Genomic DNA, 21,112 nt, shown 5'->3' on the forward strand with positions numbered 1-21,112 from the left:
AAATTGGTGATGTGTTACTAATGTTTTTTCTCAAATTGGGTTTCCATCTTAAGTCCTAGCTTCTTACTTGTATGGATGTTATTTGAGATGTTTTATTGATTAATGTTTTACATTATAAAAGTTAAGTTATTATTGGGATATTGGACTACTAGTTTATGTTACTCATAAGTTACTATAGATATTGAGCTACTTAATGAATAGATATAAATTGTTTGAAGTATTTAAAATTATAATTGGTACATATATACCCGAGGATAATTGATTCAATCCCCCTCCAAATTATTCTAATCATTCTTATAGATATTTGTGGGGCGGAGGTAGAAAGAGTTAGAATATGAAGAATTACGTGCACATTTTTAATCTTCTTGCTAACCCTAAAGATTTTGTCTTTCATATAATGGAAAAGAAAAAAGGGAAGGATATGAGGTCACGATTCTAGAAAATAAGTTAACATGCTGAAATTATAGTAGTAGAAATTATGAAATTTGTCTTCAAGCATGAGATATCACATAATAGCATAGAATACCTCCTTCTTTGGATCCAAAAGATCCATTATAACAAATTCACCATGGTTATGCATAGGGCCTTGACTAGGTTAAAAAAAAAATGATTGAGACTCATTTAATCAGTGAAATAGGTTTGCTTCCTTAATTTTTTGCTTTGCAGGGAGAAAATGACAACTTTAACTATGACATCTTTGTTGACCTGAAATGAGATCCCATTCACAACCACCCTCTTGTTTTTCCAAGAGTTCACAAACTACATAAACACTACTTCATCATATCCTTCAATGAATTGTATGAACAAAACCAAACCACCCTCTCTCAAATATGTCCATGCTACCTCTTTGTAGTTTTCAACATTACCCAGCTCTATGAATAGGGTTCTTGCCCATTTCCCTAGTCTCACCAATGTCCTCAATAAAATTCTCTAAGATATCTAACATAACCCAAATTTGGCTTGGATGAAGACTAGAACAATGACATAGAGCACCCAAAAAATTGTAACTTTAAAAAATGAAATGACAAACACCCAAATACAACAACATCAAGAAATAATGCCACTCAATAAGATCAATCCACAAAAACCCATTATTATCTTAGATACTTTCCACCTTATTTAAAACCCCACTTTCTTTCTTTTTTATGTGACTACCTTGATTTTAAAAATCTCCTTCCTTTCCTTTCTAACACAATCCCACCAAATCTCACAAAAATCAATGAACCAATTTAGGCAAGTTTTTCCAACTTTATCACCCTTTCATTGACCAATCATGGTACTATCTAAATTAACACTTATACACTCACCTTTTAGAAAGCCACCCCAAATAATAATTGCCATCCATAAGGACATATAAAGAGCATTAATTAAATATCTCATCAACATTTGGCATCTTTATTAATTAATTCCTGAATATGAGTTGGAAGATCATTCACATTTTCACAAGTGCACATGTCCTTAGTTTCATGTCCTCTCAGGGCTAGAGCATTTGCCATGCCATTTACTTCATAGTAAATGTGCTAAATAGATACATCCTAGAGTCTCGATTTAAAACTATGACCATCTTTAATTATTTGAGATATATTCTAGTGAACTCTATTTCTTCCTTTTAAAGCTTTCAATAATTAGTTGAGAATCTCCCCCCACAATCAAAATTTGAATATCCTGTAGATTGGAAAATTTAAGACCCTCAAAATAGACCTATAGCTTTGCCAAAATTACTACCATTATCTGTACAATTATAGGAATAGGTTATAACAAGGTTTCCATACTTGTCTCTTATAATGCCACCCATAACAACTTGACCTCCCACATAACCATAAAAATTAAGTTTGAATTAGAGAAGATGGGGAGGGGGTTCTATTTAACACATTGCAAAGACAACAGTTTAGTGTTGTCTACCTCAGAGACCAGATTCTTAATTTGCCAATTATTTCTAGTAACACATTCAAAATGTTTCAATGGGTGAGAGGGAATCTCCCATTTCCAATGAGTGATAAACTCATGTAATGTGTTATTAATCAATTAGAGAGTGATAGAAAGGGCTAGGGTGGGAGTAGTTCTATCCCTAAAAATCCAATTGTTTCTTTCCTTCCATAACTTCTAGCAGACATACAAGGGAATCAATTTCTAAAGTAATCTTATGAGAGGATGGTAAATAGGGAGTTCCCATCCATGAAAAAGCTATTAGAGATTGTCATTTAAAACCTACTGCACACCAAATCTATGTAGGATTCCCACCTACACTTCCCTAGTAGAATGAAAATGAATCAACAAGTGGCGGTATTTTCTTCTTTTGATTAACACAAGACATAGTCACCTACTATAATCCCTATCTTTTAATATTCTCTAGTGTAAGTATGCTACCATGTAGAGCCATCCATAAAAAAAGGTTCACTTTGAGAATGATTTCTAGATTCTAGACATATTTCTAGTCAATGCATTCCTCCGTACCAATGAGGCTATTGTAGGCCAATTTAACACTAATGTCTCTTGAGGTATTATTTTTCCACACCACAATATCCTCTATTGGGAAATATAGGACCTATATTTTGTGTAGGAACTTATGTAAGTTTGAGCTAGAGGATGAGCTAAAAGTCTCTATTGTGGATTAATCCATCTCCCATATATATATATATATATATATATATATATAGTTACTCACCTTTGATCCAAATTGGTCAATACATACCTACTTTATGTTGGAATGTCTTAATGGGAAGAGATCTTCTGAGAGGGGGGGTTGAATTAGAAGTACTGGCCTTTAATCACTTTTAAACCCTTAATAACATATAACTGAAATTAACATGCATGCATATAAACATTAAACAATCATGAGAGACAAACATGCATCACCACATAACACTTGAGATTTTGGTGACCCAGAAACCCTCCAGGAATAAGAAGGTAAAATTGGGGTGGGGATGATACCCACAAAATTACTGCAGCAATTGATTTCAACCACTTCTGATGGTTTTCCCTGTTAAAGGCCCGCCCTATTAAAGGCTACAACACTCTGTTAATATGTGACCCTGTTAAAGGACTTCTACACCCTGTTAGGAGTGTGCCTTGTTAGAGGACTTAAGAACATTCAACTTAGAATGCCACCTTGTTAAAGGATTTACATAAGGCTATTAAACCCACTTAACTCAATAGGATTTCCAAATTCCTAATACAATTGTGAGAGAGTATTAGAATAATACACCTGAACTAATGCAATCTCTAATGCTGATCTAAGGCTCTTGATCTGCTTGTCTATCCTTAATCTTTGCTAGATTTGATCTATAGATTGTGTTCCTTGTTCTGTTCTGATCAACTAGATGTGTAAATGTTGTCCTTTCCACTAAATCTTTGACACAAATGCTCTGCAATGACCTCAATAAAAGGCTCTGCTATTCCTTCTCCTCTCCAACTCTTGTTCAATGGTGTCAGGATTCTCTTATAAAGATTAGTTGATCATTATGCATCCTTGGATAAAATGTTCCCACTCAAACCCTTGAAATTCACCCATTGGTTGCATGCAATTCCAATTTTTTGAATGGTTGCATGAGGATCGCATAGGTGGATGGGAGGATTTGATCTTATCTCCTTATCCTATCATGAGTCATGCATAACCGTTTTACATCTTGGTTTATATTGTCACAAAATCTTATGCTAATCCTGTGTTGCTTGGCACATGAAGTAATATTGATGCTTGACACCATCTATTCTGGATTGCTCGGCATACACTGTGTTTCCTACATTACTTGGCTCCTATAGAATTCTTGCATTACTCAACTTCTACTGATTCCTGAATCACTCAGCTCCTATTAACTTCATAATGCTCAGCACACCCTTTCTTCTGATCTAATCAGTACATGTCGAATTCTGTATAGCTCGACATATACTGTAATGTGTTTTGCTTGGCATCAACTGTAGTTTTTTTGGCACTATCTGTGACTCGGCATATAAAGAAATTCTAGTTCAGCTTCCATTGTGTACTTGGCATGTATAGTAAAAATGGTTAAGTGTGTTGACACTCATTTTTCAATCTTATTTATTTGATCAACACTTTAATTGACCGATTAAGACTCACCTAGGGTGAAACCCAACCAGTTATCCTCCTAGAATATAATCTACCCCCTATCCCCCATGATCCATCAAATACCTATCCAGAAAAAAATTCAACTATTCACAATACTTGTCCATATCCTTGAGCCTACTAGAACACCATTATTTCAAAGGTTGTATTGGAAAGTACCTCCACTCATATATTCCTCCTTCATAATCCTCTACCTCCTTGTTAATTAGCCTCCATCTCATCTTTGATATTAAACCTTTGCTAATTAAAGAGATTCTTCTTAAATTTAACCCCCCTTGAGGTTTTGGTTTGCATATTTTTTCCCAATCCACCAAAATCATCCTTGAATGATCCTTTTTCCCCACCCATAGAAAGTTACAGTGGATCCTTTCAATAGAGTCTCTAACCTTACTAGACATTTTGAATAGGGATAGGAAGTAAACATAGATACCTTGTAAGGACACAATAAGGAGTTGTAATTTACTTAGACGATTCCCTTTCCACCCCACAATCTTCCTCTATGTATGTTTAACTATGGAATTCAAAAAATGGGGTGACACTTCCTTAACAATAAGGATTAATTATGAATATGTATCAAGGAGGTCAGCTTGTTGGCACTTTAATTCTCTAGTGATTTTATCATGTAAGCTTGTCACTTTGTTAAATAAGTGGATTTTTCACTTCTAATAATTGATACATTGGCCTGACGCTAGAGCATAATCCCCCATTACCTCCTTCTAGTCTCTAGATTCCTTGACAGATGCACTTCCATAAAGAAACATGTCATCCACAAACTATTGTATCACCTTTGGGGGTAGAGTGGTGGCTGATTTAATTCCCTTTAACTGATCTTGTTTTGCCATAGCTAGGAAGTTCCTTCCAAGCACTTCAACCACAATAATGGTTAAGGGGAGAGAAGGCATTAAGTATGGGGAGAGGAGGCCCCCTTATCTCACCCCCTCATAGTCCTAAATTTTTTTCTCTGGGTTCCATTAAAGAGCACAAAAAAATTGAACAAAGTTAACTATCTCTCTAACCAACGAGATGAATCTCTCATTGAAGCCCAATCACTCAAGAATCTCATAAAAAAATCTTGCCTCACTTTTATCATAGGATTTGGAAATGTCCACCTTCAAGGCTATACCTGGATTGTTTCTTTTTCTATAGAATGTATAATGTCATGGGAAATGATGACTGCATCCCAAATATGTCTTCCTAGGATAGACTGATTTTGGAAAGAACTAATTAAGTTTCCTTAGAGAGGTTTAAGTCTATCAACCAAGATCTTGGATAGGATTTTATAAAACATATTATAGAGGCTGACATGTTTGAAATCCCCCATCTTAGTAGGTTCACCAATCTTTGGAACAAGCACAACGTATGTTTGATTTAGCCCTTTAAGGAATCTCCCTTTATTTATTGATTCTTGCACAACATGAGTTATATCATATTTGATAATATCTTAGAATTCCTATAAAAAAGGGCAACAAAAAACCATCAAGGCTCAGAGTCTTATAAGCTCCTAGAGAGCAAATTGCCACCTTCACTTCCTCAATCTCAACCCTTTTCACAAAACTCTCACTCATCTCATTTTCTATAATAGGGATGATAAACCTTAGGAGGTCATCTCTCTTATTGAGATCCTAAGGGATCAAATTTTTGTAAAAAATATCTTAGAAGTATGTGGAATCCCAGTTACCCATTTCGTCCACTTCCATGAGTTCTTGACTTTGGTCATCCAATAGTATAGTGATTGTATTTTTTTTTGTGTGTGTTTAGAAGGAGATATGTGGAAGGAGATATTTCTATCCCCCTCATTAAGCCACTATATACATGATATTTACTTCCAAAAGATCTCCTTCCTACTAATACCCTCCCACTTCTTCCTTAGTTCCCTCTTTACACTAGTTTCCTCCTTAGACACCTCCCCATTAGCAAGTGAAAACTAATAGTCCTCAATTTTTTTCTCAATCTCCTTTTTTTTAAAATTATCCCCAAAAGTTAAATTTTTCCATTGAAAAATCTCCCTTCTAATGATTTCAAGTTTCTTAACAATTCTAAAAATGGTCATTCCGTCCACTCTAGTGTTCTATCACAAATTGATGCACTCCTCAAACACTAGATGAGAGTGTCACATAATCTCACATATAAAGGGTTTAATGCCATGAAAATTCTGTTTATCCCAACTAAATAAGATCATGGAGTAATCCAGCATAGTACTACGAAAAACATAGAGGAAGATAGATGGAAGTATATCCCAGCTTACCAAGATCAGTACTCTATCTAGTCTTACTAGGATGAAGTTATTACTAGCTCTAATTTTTTACCAAGTCAAGGGAAAACCATGAAATTCTATATCCAAGAATTGATTGCAACTGAGGAAACTATTTAAGTCATACATAGTATCATAGTAATCCTCAAGAACCCCCCACTTCTCTAGAGGATACAAGGGTGTATTGATGTCCCTTATGCATATCCAATTTTTGGAATAATTCTACCAATGAAAAGAGAAACATACTCCCACACTTCAAGTCTTCTAGAATTATTATTTGGAGTATTGAAGTTAAAAAAATTCTAGGTGAGGTCCTTTTCCACAAACTCACAAATCAAGAAATGTGGATTAGAAGAAATCGTCTTACCTAAGATCCTGTTTAGGTCCCATATTTTAGCAATGCATCTTGATGCACTAGTTACCACACTATAAAAGAAGCTAGCACTAGGCCAAATGTAGGCTAAAGTATGCTCAAAATTTCTCCAATACATTTTAGCTCCCTATATAAGGATAATGTCCACCATATGATCAAAAATATGTCTTTTTACAATGTACTATTTCCTAGGTTATTGATCCCTCTTATATTTGGGGACATAAAATTTATTTTCTACATCTTTGAATATCTTCTAAGGTAATTAGTGTACCTAGAGCAATATCTCATGTAATAACTTTTACTCTATTGATCTTCTCCAAAGTTCTTCCAACCTTAGAATCCAAACCAACATCCTCTTTAATAAAACCTCTCAATTTTATTTTCATAATGTTACATCCTTCATCTTAGTTTGCTAGAGATTGATTTGGGGCTGATAAATACTCCAAGTTTTGGTGAATGAGGAAAAGCACCTCACAACATTTTACAAGTGATACCACTAGGGAGCTAATAGGATTACCCTAGGACTCTATTTTAACCCACTTATAATAACATGGTTTAGAATGTAACTCTAAACATCCTTAGGGGAGTCCATACCATAGGTAGGCTCTAAAATCCATAGATAAGATATGCATAAAGTATCCAAGCAGGGAACCCCTACACCTATCATGATAGAAGTCAGATTTGGATTCATAGACTACATCCCCAATTTCACTAATGGGGTTCCCTAGGTATCTTTCAATCCCTCTCTAGGGATTTTTCCTTCCTCTAGACCAACATTACATTTTTATGTCACCTCCATAACTAGTGAAGAGACCATATTTGAAAGATTCTTTGCAAAGGAGTACTTCTCCAGTCCTAAACCCTCTAAATCCTTCAGTTGGGTTTCAATATCCATGGTTCCTGAGATCCCTTAAGAGATGGGGAGGGAACTATTTGAGCCTTCCCCTTGGGTAGAGGATGATATAGATATCACTTTCTCTTTCCCCTTCTAATTCTTCTCTCTATGTTGATTTTTGGGGAACTAAGTGATAATATGACCATAAGAAATACAATATTGGCAATACAATACCACATTCTCATATGAACTAGGATGACACCACTTTCTCCCCTTGGCTTTCAAGCTTACCATGGTAGGGAGGGCTTGATAAATGGAAACATTCACACATAACCTGACATAGACAAGTATGGACTTGTTGGTTGTAACATTGTCAATTTTGATAGTGTCCAAATGAGCCCCCATCCATTCGAAGACCTTATCATCCCAAAACTCCAAGGGAATACCATATAGATGAATCCACACTGAGGCTATACTAAGAAGGTCCATTGTAACAAACTCTCTAATAATGAGAGATGTTTCATTACATCATAATATTTAAAATATAAAATAATAAAATAGCCAAGTAAAATTGATAATTAATTCTTAAAATATTTAATAACTAAATTCCTTAGATATATTAAATGATTAGTTGTTTATCATACTGCAGAAGTTTAATTTAATAAAAAATAAACTCCTTATCATATAAACTCATAAGAAAATATGATTAAATAATAATAAATGAAGACAAAAATTGTTATCTCCATGGCAGTTGAAAACCTAAGGGCATGACCCATTTAAGGGGGCTTGGACACTATAAATACCATGTTAAAATATGGGGAAAACATCACCAGGAAAGTTTAGAAGGGGAATGTCTTACAAAAAATACAATGAACAAAAATAAGGGGAGATATAAGGGATTAGATATGAAAAACACAAATAAAATACTAATTGCATGAAATAACCTTGAATGATTGCCAAATCAAAATAAGACATAATGCAACAAGGAAAGGAAGAATTTGTGATTAATGTGTGTATATCAAAAAAAACTACTACATTGTCATTGGGCACTTAGAAAGTACCTAGAAATCCATAAATGGGAAAGCATTAAATAAAATACAATGATAAATATATAAAGAAGTAGGAGGGAGTATGGATAGAAAGTAGATAAGGAAATAAGGGATAAAAAATAAGAATATAGGGTGAGCCAAAAATGTTTTAAGGAGACTCTAAAATGTGCAGTAATAAAAAGAAAGGGAAAAAACAATAAAGAAGAACATGGATTTTGAATAAGTCAAACATATAAAGATGGGGAATTATTTGGTTTAAAATGGGATGAGAATATATCCCCACTAGTAAAATATCTATATAATTAAATGAATAATTACTATATAAAGAGAGATAATATACCTAATAATATAATTAGAATATATTATAATATGATACAATATATTACATAATAACAATGTAATGTTCTAATAATGAAATAATAATCATTTCTATAATATATAATTTACATAATAGTTATATTAAAAAGATAAATATATAAATTAAAGATTAAAAAATTAAATATATTCTTAATTATAATATTAATATTAATAAAAAAATATAATAAATTAAATGAAAGGACACACCCCCTCTCCAAATAAGATATATAATAATATTACACACCAAAAAAGTGGGCATCAAGGAAAGAAATGAGCAAAAAAACTAAAAATATTAAGTAATTGTAGATAAGGGTCATTATATCCATAGTAGGGTTGAACCTGGGTTTCTATTTTTCCAATGTCAAAAAGTGTTTTCCAAAGTGCCAAGATTCCACTAGGATGAACCCTTTATCCTCCTCTAAGGAAAAACTAAATAAGAATAGACTCCCTAATATTAAACATACACTGAAATATCATTTAAGTTTCCATCTCACTTGACACCATTTCTTGACCATCTAAATAGAAGGACAAAAAAATTCAAAATGTCCTACCAAAGCTTGGGTAAACCAAAGAGAGATAGAGTCTATCATTGAATTTGGTATGCTTATATTCATGCCCTCCTTTTCCTATGAAATATTAGGTAACACTTCCAAAGGAATATCACGTCTTTTTCCCAGTAGCACATTTTTCCATCTTAGTTTGTGGATCACCATCTTGTTTGACTCAACCTTTCAATTTTCTAGATGAGCATTGCTCCCAAGAAAAGCCAAATCATTTGGCTTCTTAGATTGCATAGGATGAACATAGTGGACATTAGAGTAGAAAGGGGGTAATGTACTATAGAGTGTAGTGCTAGGACAAGATTTTAATTTGGGCAGTCCTATTATTGATCTGAGGGAGGAGGAGGGGAGGGGTCCTCCCCAAAATCATAAACCATGAGTGGGAGTTGTAAAGAAGTTGAGCAAGAGTTACAGAGAAGACTGTGAGACTTACACCTAAAATTTAACTATTAATGAAAATATTATTAGTCCAATTGTTTCATAAGAATATAAAATGAAAATATTAGTAAAAATGTTTCTTTTCCTCTTAACAATTAGACTTATGTTATGGAAAATAGTAAAGAGAAAATATGCATGTGGAGATTCTTCCTTAAATTTGTAAGATCTAAAACTGAATTTGTTATTACCCCTATGGTCCAAATGTATATATTAGTTTTTAAAAGCCTAAATAAGTGAGATAATATCATTCTAATTTTTTGATTAAGGATAAAATAGGTTATTTATAGGTGACCTAAAACCCAAAAATATTACAGAATGATTTAAACATGAAAGCCCCAAAATGGAATAGTGTCCATAACGTCATACTTAGCCAAAGCAAAAACCAACACTAACTCAAGAAATCTAGCACCAAAATTTAGGACAAACAAAACACTAATAGATCAACTACTATAGAGAAAAAAGTAAAAAAAACATAGGTGAAAGAAGCTATTCTAACTCTCCCACCTTATCTTTAAGCTCTTGCTAAATGAATTTGATATTTTTTGTGACCTCAATATATTTTTTGTCTTTCTGGGTTCCTTTATTCTAATTCTTTTTGGTGTTGGATCAAGAACATTTTCTTGGACCAACATCCTTTAATTCCTTCTTAGCTTCCTTTAGATCAAACACAAGCTTCACCTACTTTTCCTGTTTCAAATTACCCAACACATTTTTCATGCAATTAATGGTGGCTAAAAGAAGAATGTTTCATCTCGACATAGCATCTTTGTTCACATTTTTCATTTTGTCAATTTTTCTCTTCATCTCTTCGGTCATCTAAATTTCCCCTTGCATGTATTTTTTCTCCTTCAGCCCATTCTTATCCTCTTTATTCTACATCTCCTCAATTTTATCTTCTAAAGCTCTAAATTTCTTATTCAATATTTTAAGTGAGCGGAAGTTCCATTTTTCTAATATGAGAGTCTAAAGGAGATAATTTTTTTCTATTTACAAGACACCATGAGAGGGTCAAATGCCAATTTATTAATATCTTCCTTTGTAAGCTTAACATTGAACTCCTCCTCATCAACCACTTTTTGAATTAGAATCATATCCTTTCTATTTTCTTTTGGCTCCTAGAAAACCTTATCCACTTTTTCATTAGGTTTCAATCTCTAACTCTAGCCCTCAAACTCCTTGCCTTCAATATTCTATGAAAATATAATGAAATAATGCTCAATAGATTTATCATATTCAAGTAGCCTAATGATTTTTTTGAGACCTTCGTCTTACACTTTCTCTTGAGTACCCTAGTTATCTTTTCTATATCAATGATAGGAGAGTTGAACTTATTATGAACCAAACAAGGTGAAGGAGGGGAAACATGGTCATTTTCTCCCCTAAAAAATACTTCTACTAACTCATAATTTTTAGTTTCCTCCAAATTCTTATTATCCATCACCACTTTCTTCTTCTCCTCAAACACTTCTTTTTCTTCTTCATATTCTTCTACCGATTTTGAAACAAGCTCTGCATAGTTTTCCTTAAACTTCTTCCTTTTTGAATAAGAAAGGGAATCTATTTCTAATTCACCTAAAATCCATTTTCCTCTTCCCAACTATTCTCCCAAACCTTCTGTCATACAACATTTTTTTGAAATCTTCCCAGAATAGGGCCAAGTATAAATTTCCTCACATAATTGTTAATCACTCTCATTAGGCCCTCATGTAAGAATGGGTTGTTTGGTTTGAACTTAAAGAATTGATATTATGAGATAAAGAGAAAAGAATGTAGAAGGTAAAAAATATTATTTTTGTATCTAAAATGGTTAAGTAACATAATGTGATATGTGTGAGCCCTATCGTATCTCCCATCAAGTGAAACATACTCCATTACAAGAGTTAGAACAAGCCTCCAAAGGAACTTAATGGATGACAATGAATAATTACCACCCTCCCCTTTAACTTATTTTCAATCTATTTCTTTTGGAAATTTCCTAACAACCATCTTTAAATGCTCAAGGTCACAAAAAAAAATCCTTTTTTTTGCACTAAGACCCATATTTTTTTCCATTACCATTATATTAAGCTATAATTTCCTCCTACCTAGGTTAAATTTGTTCTTATTCCAACCTTTTAGAAACATTTTCATAACCTCTAGCTTCACCATTTTCATTTTCTCCATGTATTTAACCAATTCCCCTTCGTCCAATTTTTCTAAGCTTTCCATCTCCTTCCTCCATTTTATGTAGTTGTTAGGTTCCCTTAATCTCAATTTCCCACCCATTTTTACTAGTTTTAGAGATGATCATACAAATATTTTCTTAGGATGATAAACTTATTCAAGAATAAAAAAGATGAAAATAACCCATAAAATCTTAGGAGCTTTTATTACCACACTATTACAACTCATACACGTCCCAAAATTATTATATTTTGTTTCCCAAAGAACTTTCATTATGCAAGGAAATAATTGAAATGACCTCATTTTTTCTTGTTATCTTATCATGATTAGTAAGAGCCTTAATTTCATAATTTATCTCATCCATGTGATTCTAAGATGTGATGACTACCTTTTTAATCACCATGTGTTCTACTGAGTCAACAATCATGTTCACTTCTGTACATAAGTGGGATATATACACTTTATCAAACTTAAATATTATACATTTTGGAATCCTTAGTAAAAAAATTAGTACACATGATGAAAATAGGGTGGAATGACAAAGATATGATTGCTAAAATTAAATATGTGTTAATCAACTTGGAGGAGGTGTTATTTTAACACACCATTTAAGAGGGTAATCATTCTACCAATAGGTTGGTGAGCACGGGTAAATTAACGGAAGTTTTCAAAATTCTTGAAGAACCTCTATCCATGTCACTCAAAGTGTATGATATGATCTATCATGATTGTAGTCAAATAATTCATTAATGATCTAGCCATTCTTACTCTTTATGGGTTCCGTTTGCAAAAAATCTTTTATGAGTTGGAAAGCCATTTCAATTTTATAGTTAAAAGTGGCTGACAAGAAATATTTAGTTTTTTTTTTTAAATTATTTCTGGGTCATTTCATTCTTAAAGCAATGTGTGGTTTATTTGTTCCTTTGAATAGTAAGATGGGTGGTGACCCTTACTAGATAAAGCTTGATGAGTGGGAATAATAACATAATGATAAGGAGCTCTAGGAGATCCTTGAGAAGGGCATAATTACAAATTAAATAATAGACATGAAGGTTTATAATCTATACTTTTCTCAAAATTTTGTGGAGTCATAGGATAGTGGCAAGGTCACAATGGGTTGGTTTCCTTTTTTATCACTCTAGAGTCCATCTCAACCATCACTGGGCTAATAGTAGAAGGGGTCAAAATTTTGAGAAACACCAAAATGTTGTATAAATATTCTTTGGAGACATTTGGGAACTAGAAGAAACAATCCCTAAATTGCATCATGGTTTTAGCTAAGAGGTGATGGACGAGGTGTATAAGGCTCTAGTCAAGGTTCTCATCTAATTCATCACCTATAAAGGAAGGTACAAAAGGTTTCATTCACATGTTATCCCCATGTTGAATCATTTTCATAGCAAGGGCTTATTCTATTTTTCATTTTGGATTTTCTCCTCCCTTTCTCTATCAATCAAAAAATGTAAAGTAAAAGGATCCCTAAGAAAATAATAAGGTATTTTTCTTAGACTCTATGAGTTCAACGAGAATATGACCCTTTCAGCCTTCCCTCACCTAGTCCTTGAGATAAATAAATAGATTATCAAGGCTATTTCCTCCTTGGTGAGACAATCCTACACTCCTGTAATGTCCTCTCTTTAGGAGTTAGGACTTTTCCTCCCTATAAAGAAAAGAATGAAAAGGATAAGCTCCCTTACACTAAATATGAAACTGTGGAAGTTTTAGAGGATTTAGAGAAAGGATCCGTTGCCACTAAAAATGATTAGACCCTAGATAATTTGTCCCAATTTTGAACTCCCTTTTCCAAAGGTTCTACTATGTACCCCAATCCTCAATGACAAATTTAAGCTACCTAGATCATCCTAGGGTGTCTTGTGAGCCCCCATTTGGTTTGGTTCCTTAAAATTTTTTTGGAACTAGTGATTTGGATTCCCTAACCCTCCACTCTACAAACATCGCCTCTTGTAACAATAGGTTGAAATTGATAGCTAAGTGGCTTCTATTTCAAATGTACATTACTCATGGAAAAATGAATAGATCAGAAGTTATTATGGAAGAAGAGAGAGACTATGGATTGGATGGATGATCATAAGGATGAGATTGGGTGGGAAGTTGTTATGGTGTTGGGTGATAAGCTTAATAACTAGGAGAAGTTGGAGGAACATGCAGAGGACATCAATAATAAAGTTCCCCACAAGGAAGAGCAAAATGAACTGCCAAGCACCTCGATCTCTATAAAGAAGGTGCATGCCCAATTGGGAGAGTGAATTAATAACCTAGCATCTCAAATTATCCATGTCCAGACTAAGATGGAAGGGGATATTGAGAGTTTGAAGGCTCACCAAATAGAGAAAGAGACACTGAGGAAATACAAGGAGGAGAATACAATAAATGAGGATAAACACACAACTTCCTAGGGGTTTCGTGAGTTCAATCTTTGTCACCCCATGTTCTCATTGCTAGAATATCTCAAGGAGCAACAAAAGTAGGAGGCTATTTTTTGTTTTGGTATTGGTTCCTAATTTTTGTTTGATGTTAGGTGCTTTCTAGTTTTTGTAGTGTAGTGCTTCAATAGTGTTGTTGGTTTTGTGTGTCATGGTCATTTCTTTTATAAAGTGTTTTCTCATCATGGTTTTAGCTAGTAGAAATTTAGTATATCTTAAATCTATTTTTCTTTTAGTTGGTGGTGGTTTTTTCTATCTTAAAACTCTATTAGGTCACTAAGACTTTGTTTTGACCTAGATTTGTTTAGTTTATATCTTTTCCTTTGTTTAAGTAGTAGTTTTTGGTCATACTTGATGGTTTTTTGGGTGGGTTACTACTCATGGTCTTCTGACCTTTTTTTTGTAAACTTGATGTTACTTTCTATTTATTAGTTTAGACCCTTCCCTCTTTAATTAATCAAAGCAATTTTAATAGACCACGAAGGAACTAAAGAATTAGATAGCTAGGTTAATATATTTTATGAATCCCTTTTATACAAATTCCCTTAGCCTAGAGACTGCTAACCATATTTAACCCTTGAAAAAAACCCATAGCTTCAACTAGTTTATTGGTTTGAATGCCAAGAGGGACCACCATCTCTTTTAAAAAAATTCCTTGATCATCCCAAATAATAGCTCCACATCCACTTAGACCTAGGTTTCCCTTAGTATATCTATCAAAATTTATTTTAATGCAAACCATAAGAGGGTGACCCCATCTTGCATTTTCCCTTTTACATTCGATCACAACACTTAAATCCTTTATTCTACTTGTATTTCTATTGGAGTGGTCCTTGAACATAATATTATATTTTTCCATGATAATATTATTAATAAATTGAATAATTATTATGTAAGGTTGAGATAAATCCCTAAACAACATGTTTTTCCTTTCCTTCCATAGGTTCCAGATAACATGAGGAAAAACCACCAGTCAAAGAATATTCTCAATATTTCCTTTAAATCAATCTATATTAGCCAAAGGTCCCCAATCTTCTCTAGAATTATCCAACACAAATGTTTTTTTTAAAATATCTACATCCACATATTCCAAAAAAATTGAAAAGACATAAAAATATGGTTTATAGATTCGGCCTGGGTTGCACATATAAAATAATCACTAGAAAATAGCATACCTCTTTACTTGAAATTATCCAAAGTAAAGATCTTTTCTTGCAATCTCAACCACTCCAAAATGTTTATTTTAGGAATGAGCCTTTTATTTCAAACTGAAGCCCAAACAAGGGGGAAGCTTGACCAACTTGAAGAGCTTCAACTATTGAGAAAAATATGTAAGAGCCCAAAGGATTACCATCCCAAATCAAAGAATCCTCAGAACCAACCCTAATAGATACTATATTGAGAGTAGTTTAAATAAATTTTAATTTAGGAATGACTTCCTAGATTTTCACCCAATGACCTTATCTCCATTAATTTCTAACCTTGAACCCATTCAACTAATGACATCTCTCTATAATTGGTTTAGAGATGATCATTAAAGACAAAGGTTTATCCAAAAGCCAACAATCATTCTAGAATTCTTTAATATGACCATTTCCCACTTTGTATCTAGATTTGAATATAGTATTTTCATTAGCATGTTGGATTCCCTTCTAAAAAGATAAACCAGATAAACTTTAATTATTGTTAAGAAAATTTTCTAGCAAGGGGAAATCCTTTAAGTATTTGGTACATGCAGAACATTGTTCCAATATTTTCTATCCCTGTAAATCTACCAAATTTTCTTATCTATTAAAGACAAATTTATTATTTTTATGGATTTTAAAACCAATCCTCCACTACATTTTGGTTTACAAACCAAATTTGAGGCAACCAATTCTAATCTTTTCTTATCTTCCACACTTGTCCAAAGGAAATTTATTTTAATTCTTTCAATTTCTTCTTGAAACTTCCTAAGGATTTTGAATAGGATAAGGGCATAAACTAGTAAGATTTGAAGATTATACTTAATTAACCATAATTTACCTTCTTGAATAAGAAGAAAACCTTTCCATCCAACCAATTTTATTTGAAATTCCCAACTTAGGAGGACCAAAATAGATCTAGAGGTTCTAAATTGAAAAGTAAGCCTAGATAGGAGGTTGCTAGGATCCCAATCTGACATTCTAGGATTCTAGATATGTTTCCTTATCTAATAATAAGAGTTTTAATAAAGTAGATAGAGTTCTTTTCCTAATTAATAAGCTAGGCCAGACCAATGTATAAGTATATAAAATGTTTTTGCACTCCTTAGCCTCCTTTATAGAAGCCTCTCTCATTATCATTGTATCATCAAAAAACTACTCATTTGAGCACACTAAGTCATCAAAAAAAGTTTCAAACCCTTAAAAAATATCGAAAAGAAAAAATTATAAGTATGAAAAAAATTGTTACAAGTTTGAGAAAATATGGTTGACAAATATGTACTATAATAGAGTAATAAAAAAATCAAACCTAAGATCCAAGTTTGAAAATATGACTTGTAAATGAAGTATAACAATTTGTATCAATATATTGTAGATCGAAGGCATGTAAGGATTTTTTTATAGTAATGAAATTTTGAAGCACCTAGCTTTCCAATTTGGATATCTCTTTCTCTATCCCTTGGGTTCTCCCTTTTTGATGAAATAAAATAAATAATTTATAGAAAATAATGCCAAAAAATCTCTTACCATCATCTATAACCCTTATATCTTTAGAATCCCTACCACTAGCACTCTATTCTCTGATGGAGTACTTATTGGAAAGAAATAGGTTATGAATGGATGGTGTTGCCATAACTATTCAAAGGAGATAATTTCTATGAGGAAATTATTGTCATTGATGTCAACGTAAGAAAAATGAATACTAGGATATGAAAGGTAACTGGTTAAATGAAGATAGAACATGAGTTCATACCAACCATAGGAGATTATGTTGTTGTATAACATAAAATGGACGAATGAAGACAAGTGGTCTTCCCAATCTTAGTTAAGGAAAACTAGGCTAAGTATAAGCTAGTAGTAAGAAAGAAGACAAGATATAAAAATTGGATGAAGAGAGAGGTAGTCTCAAAAATAGGATGTAGGGAAGTCGTCAAGGATTAACATAGAGGCATGCAATCTATGACAAGACATGTCACCTAGTAGGTGAACTTGTTTTGACACCTCAAAGAATGGTGGATAAGTTGTTAGATCAAGTTTTAACAAGAATATGGGTGGATTAATCCAATTTTGAAGTCATTAAGAACTCGTGACTTGCCATAAATGGGAAAGTACACCTAAAATACATTACTTTTTAAAATGACATATGATAGAGGGGAGTAAATGAATGGCAAAGGTATTTGAATTTAAATTTTCAATTCCAACTTAGAATTTGAGCATGAGAAAAGAAAGAGAAGTATATGAACAAGAGTTGATTGCATATTATAAGGATGGAATGCCATTGAGTAAGGATAAGTGCAATCACCAATGGAAAGGAAAGAAGAAAATATGAGATAGAATGTGAGCTTTATGTGTTATTTAAAAGATAGTGAGACAAGAGAACATAATGCATGAGTGAATAAGTGAAGAAGAGAAATCAAGTTAGGACTAGAGAGACAAAAATAACAATTAAATGCAAATTTATCCAATATCAGAAAGTAAAATAGAACATAGAAGAGAACGTAAGATAGAAAAATAAAATGGGGTTCACCCAATCCTTGTGTTGTGTCCACCAAGAACAAGTCCAATATTCTCATTTTTTAGTAATTACAACTTGATTACTATCTGTAGTCCCTAACATCTCAATATTGGTGCAAGAAGCTGCTATCTCTTCATTCATAATGAAATTCCTAACCCTATGCCATTTTATAAAAGATTTTTGCTTCTTATCAAATAAAGGCTAGAATATTTTGTATTAGCATGCTAACCTAAAAACACTTGACAAGTCAACCCTTAGAAAATGGTTGATGAGTCAACTCAAGAAACCTTGATAAGTCAACCAAAACTTTTTCTGGGGGAAGAATTATGTAAAGTATAGAATGATTTCCTAATTATTCACCACATATCAATAATCTAAATTGTGGACTTGTTAGTCTCCACACTAAAAAATAATCTCCCACTTGAGAAATGATAAGGTTCCTAGTAGATTGAACCACCCTAGAATCAATTGTTTATTTATTTATTTTATTCTAGAAGCTCAACTAAAGCTGAAAAAGAGTTTGGCTTATCCCTTGTTACAACCACTATAAACATATCTACTAGATTATCATTGGTATGTATCTTGTCCATCTCTAACTTTCCATCATCTAAAACTAATTGAATGAAATGGTACAACAATTGTATGTATTTTTTCTTTGAATGTAGAGTATAATTCTTAGCAAGATGAATGATATTTTGGTTATCTATATGAAGATAAGTATCCCTCTCGAGCTATCCCAAATATTCCATGAATAATTGGAGCCATATCATCACCTTGGTAGTCTTTATAGAAGCAACATACTCTACCTTTGCAGTAGATAAAGCATTCACCTTCTTTTACCAAGAAACGCAATTCACTTCTATCTCACGGATATTCAACACATATCTTGTAGTACTCATCCTATTATCTAGATCCCCTAACAAATCAAAGTCAAAATAGCACTATAAATTAGTAGTAGACCCCAAAAAATGTAAACATTTACTAGATGTTTCTCTCAAATATTTGAGAATCCATTTGAATATGTTCCAATTCTCAGTCCTAAGATGACTTATATTCCTACTAATGACTCCCATTGCATGTTCAATATCTAGGCTAATACATACCATGACATTTATCAAACTTCCTCAACTAAAGCATAAGGTACCTTGGACATTTTATCCTCCTCTTCTTGTATTTTTGGATACATCTCCTTAGTCGATTTCAAATGACCAAGAAAATTGTATTGAAAACTTTGACATTATCCATAGAGAAATGTTGCCACACCTTCTCAATATAATCAACCTGATATAGATTGTTTTTTTTGTTTTTCCTATATTTGCAAATTTTCATACCAAGGATTTTTTTTTCTGGCCCCATATCCCTCATAGAAAATGAACGTTCTAATTGTTGTTTCAATTCCTTGATATGATCCATGTTAGACTCAACTACATGCATATCATCAATATATAAACATAAATATATGTAGTTATCATCATTCAACCTCTTGAAAGAAACAAAATGGGTCAAATAAGACCAAGTGTAATAATGCTCATTCATAAAACTATCAAATTTAATATACCATTTCCAATGTGCTTGCATCAAGCCATATATACTTTTTTCCAATCTACACACTAAGTTCTTCTTACCTTTGACTTCAAATCCCTATGCTTGTTCCATATATATTTCTTTGTGCATGTCACCCTAAAAGAAAACTATTTTAATATAAAGCTACTCCAAATGCAAATCTTCAATACCCACAATACTTAAAACAATATACATAGAAGTAATTTTAACTATTAGAAAAAATATCTCATCAAAATCAATCCCCTTTTTGTGTGCAAATCCTTTTACAACTAACCTATCTTTAGATATTTTCTTACCTCCATACTCTTCTTTCAACTTGAAAACACATTTGTTTTGTAAATCCATTTTACTTGCAAGAAACATACATAAATCCTAAGTTTGTATTTTTTAGCAAGGATTCCATTTCTTCTATCATTGTTGAGTCCCACTACATCTTTATGTCTACTTGCACAACTTCATTATAACATTTTGGTTCACCTGCATCTATTAATAAAATATGATACAAAGAAGAAGAAAATATTTCTAGAGGTCTACTTAGGCTTGTTAATTGTCTAATATTCACTAGGTTTTGTGGTATTTGTTATTAAAGTTATTATAGAGTATAAGGAACTACTATAAAATCATCTTTTGGAGCATCATCCAGTACTACATAATCAATTTCTTTCTTCTGATGCTACTGCTACAGGTCTTTGTACAACAATTTCTTATTGAATATGACATCCCTACTTCTTACAATTATATGATTTTTAAAATTCCAAACTCTATAACTAAATTCATCAATTCAATATCCAACAAATAAAAATTTTATAGATTGAGCTTCTAGCTTATTTCTATTTATCTATATGTTCAAATGCTTCACAACCAAAGGTTTTAAGAAAGTAATAACTCACCTTCTTACCAGGCCATGCTTCCTTTGGAATACCATAACCCATAGAAGTAGAGGGACCTTTATTGATAAAATATAAAACAATATTGATAGCCTTTTCCTATATTTTAAGGAAATCCCAACACACAATATCATGTTCCTTGTACACACCATTATTGTCATGTTTCTACATTCAACCACACCATTTTCTTATGAAGTCCTTGGAACAATTTTCTATATATGAATACCACTAGTGGAATAATAATATTCAATCTCATTACTATAATAATGTCCACTATTATGTAGCTTGAGACATTTTAGCCTTTTACCAGTTTCATTTTTAACCAAGCATTTCCATTTCTTAAAGGTTACAAATACATCATGTTTTTGTCTAAGAAAATAAACCCATAGATTTCTTCTTGCATCACCAATGA

Source organism: Cupressus sempervirens, chromosome 2 (assembly GCF_028749045.1).
Source record: "Cupressus sempervirens isolate cs-2001-9-10 chromosome 2, ASM2874904v1, whole genome shotgun sequence".
Lineage (NCBI taxonomy): Eukaryota > Viridiplantae > Streptophyta > Pinopsida > Cupressales > Cupressaceae > Cupressus > Cupressus sempervirens.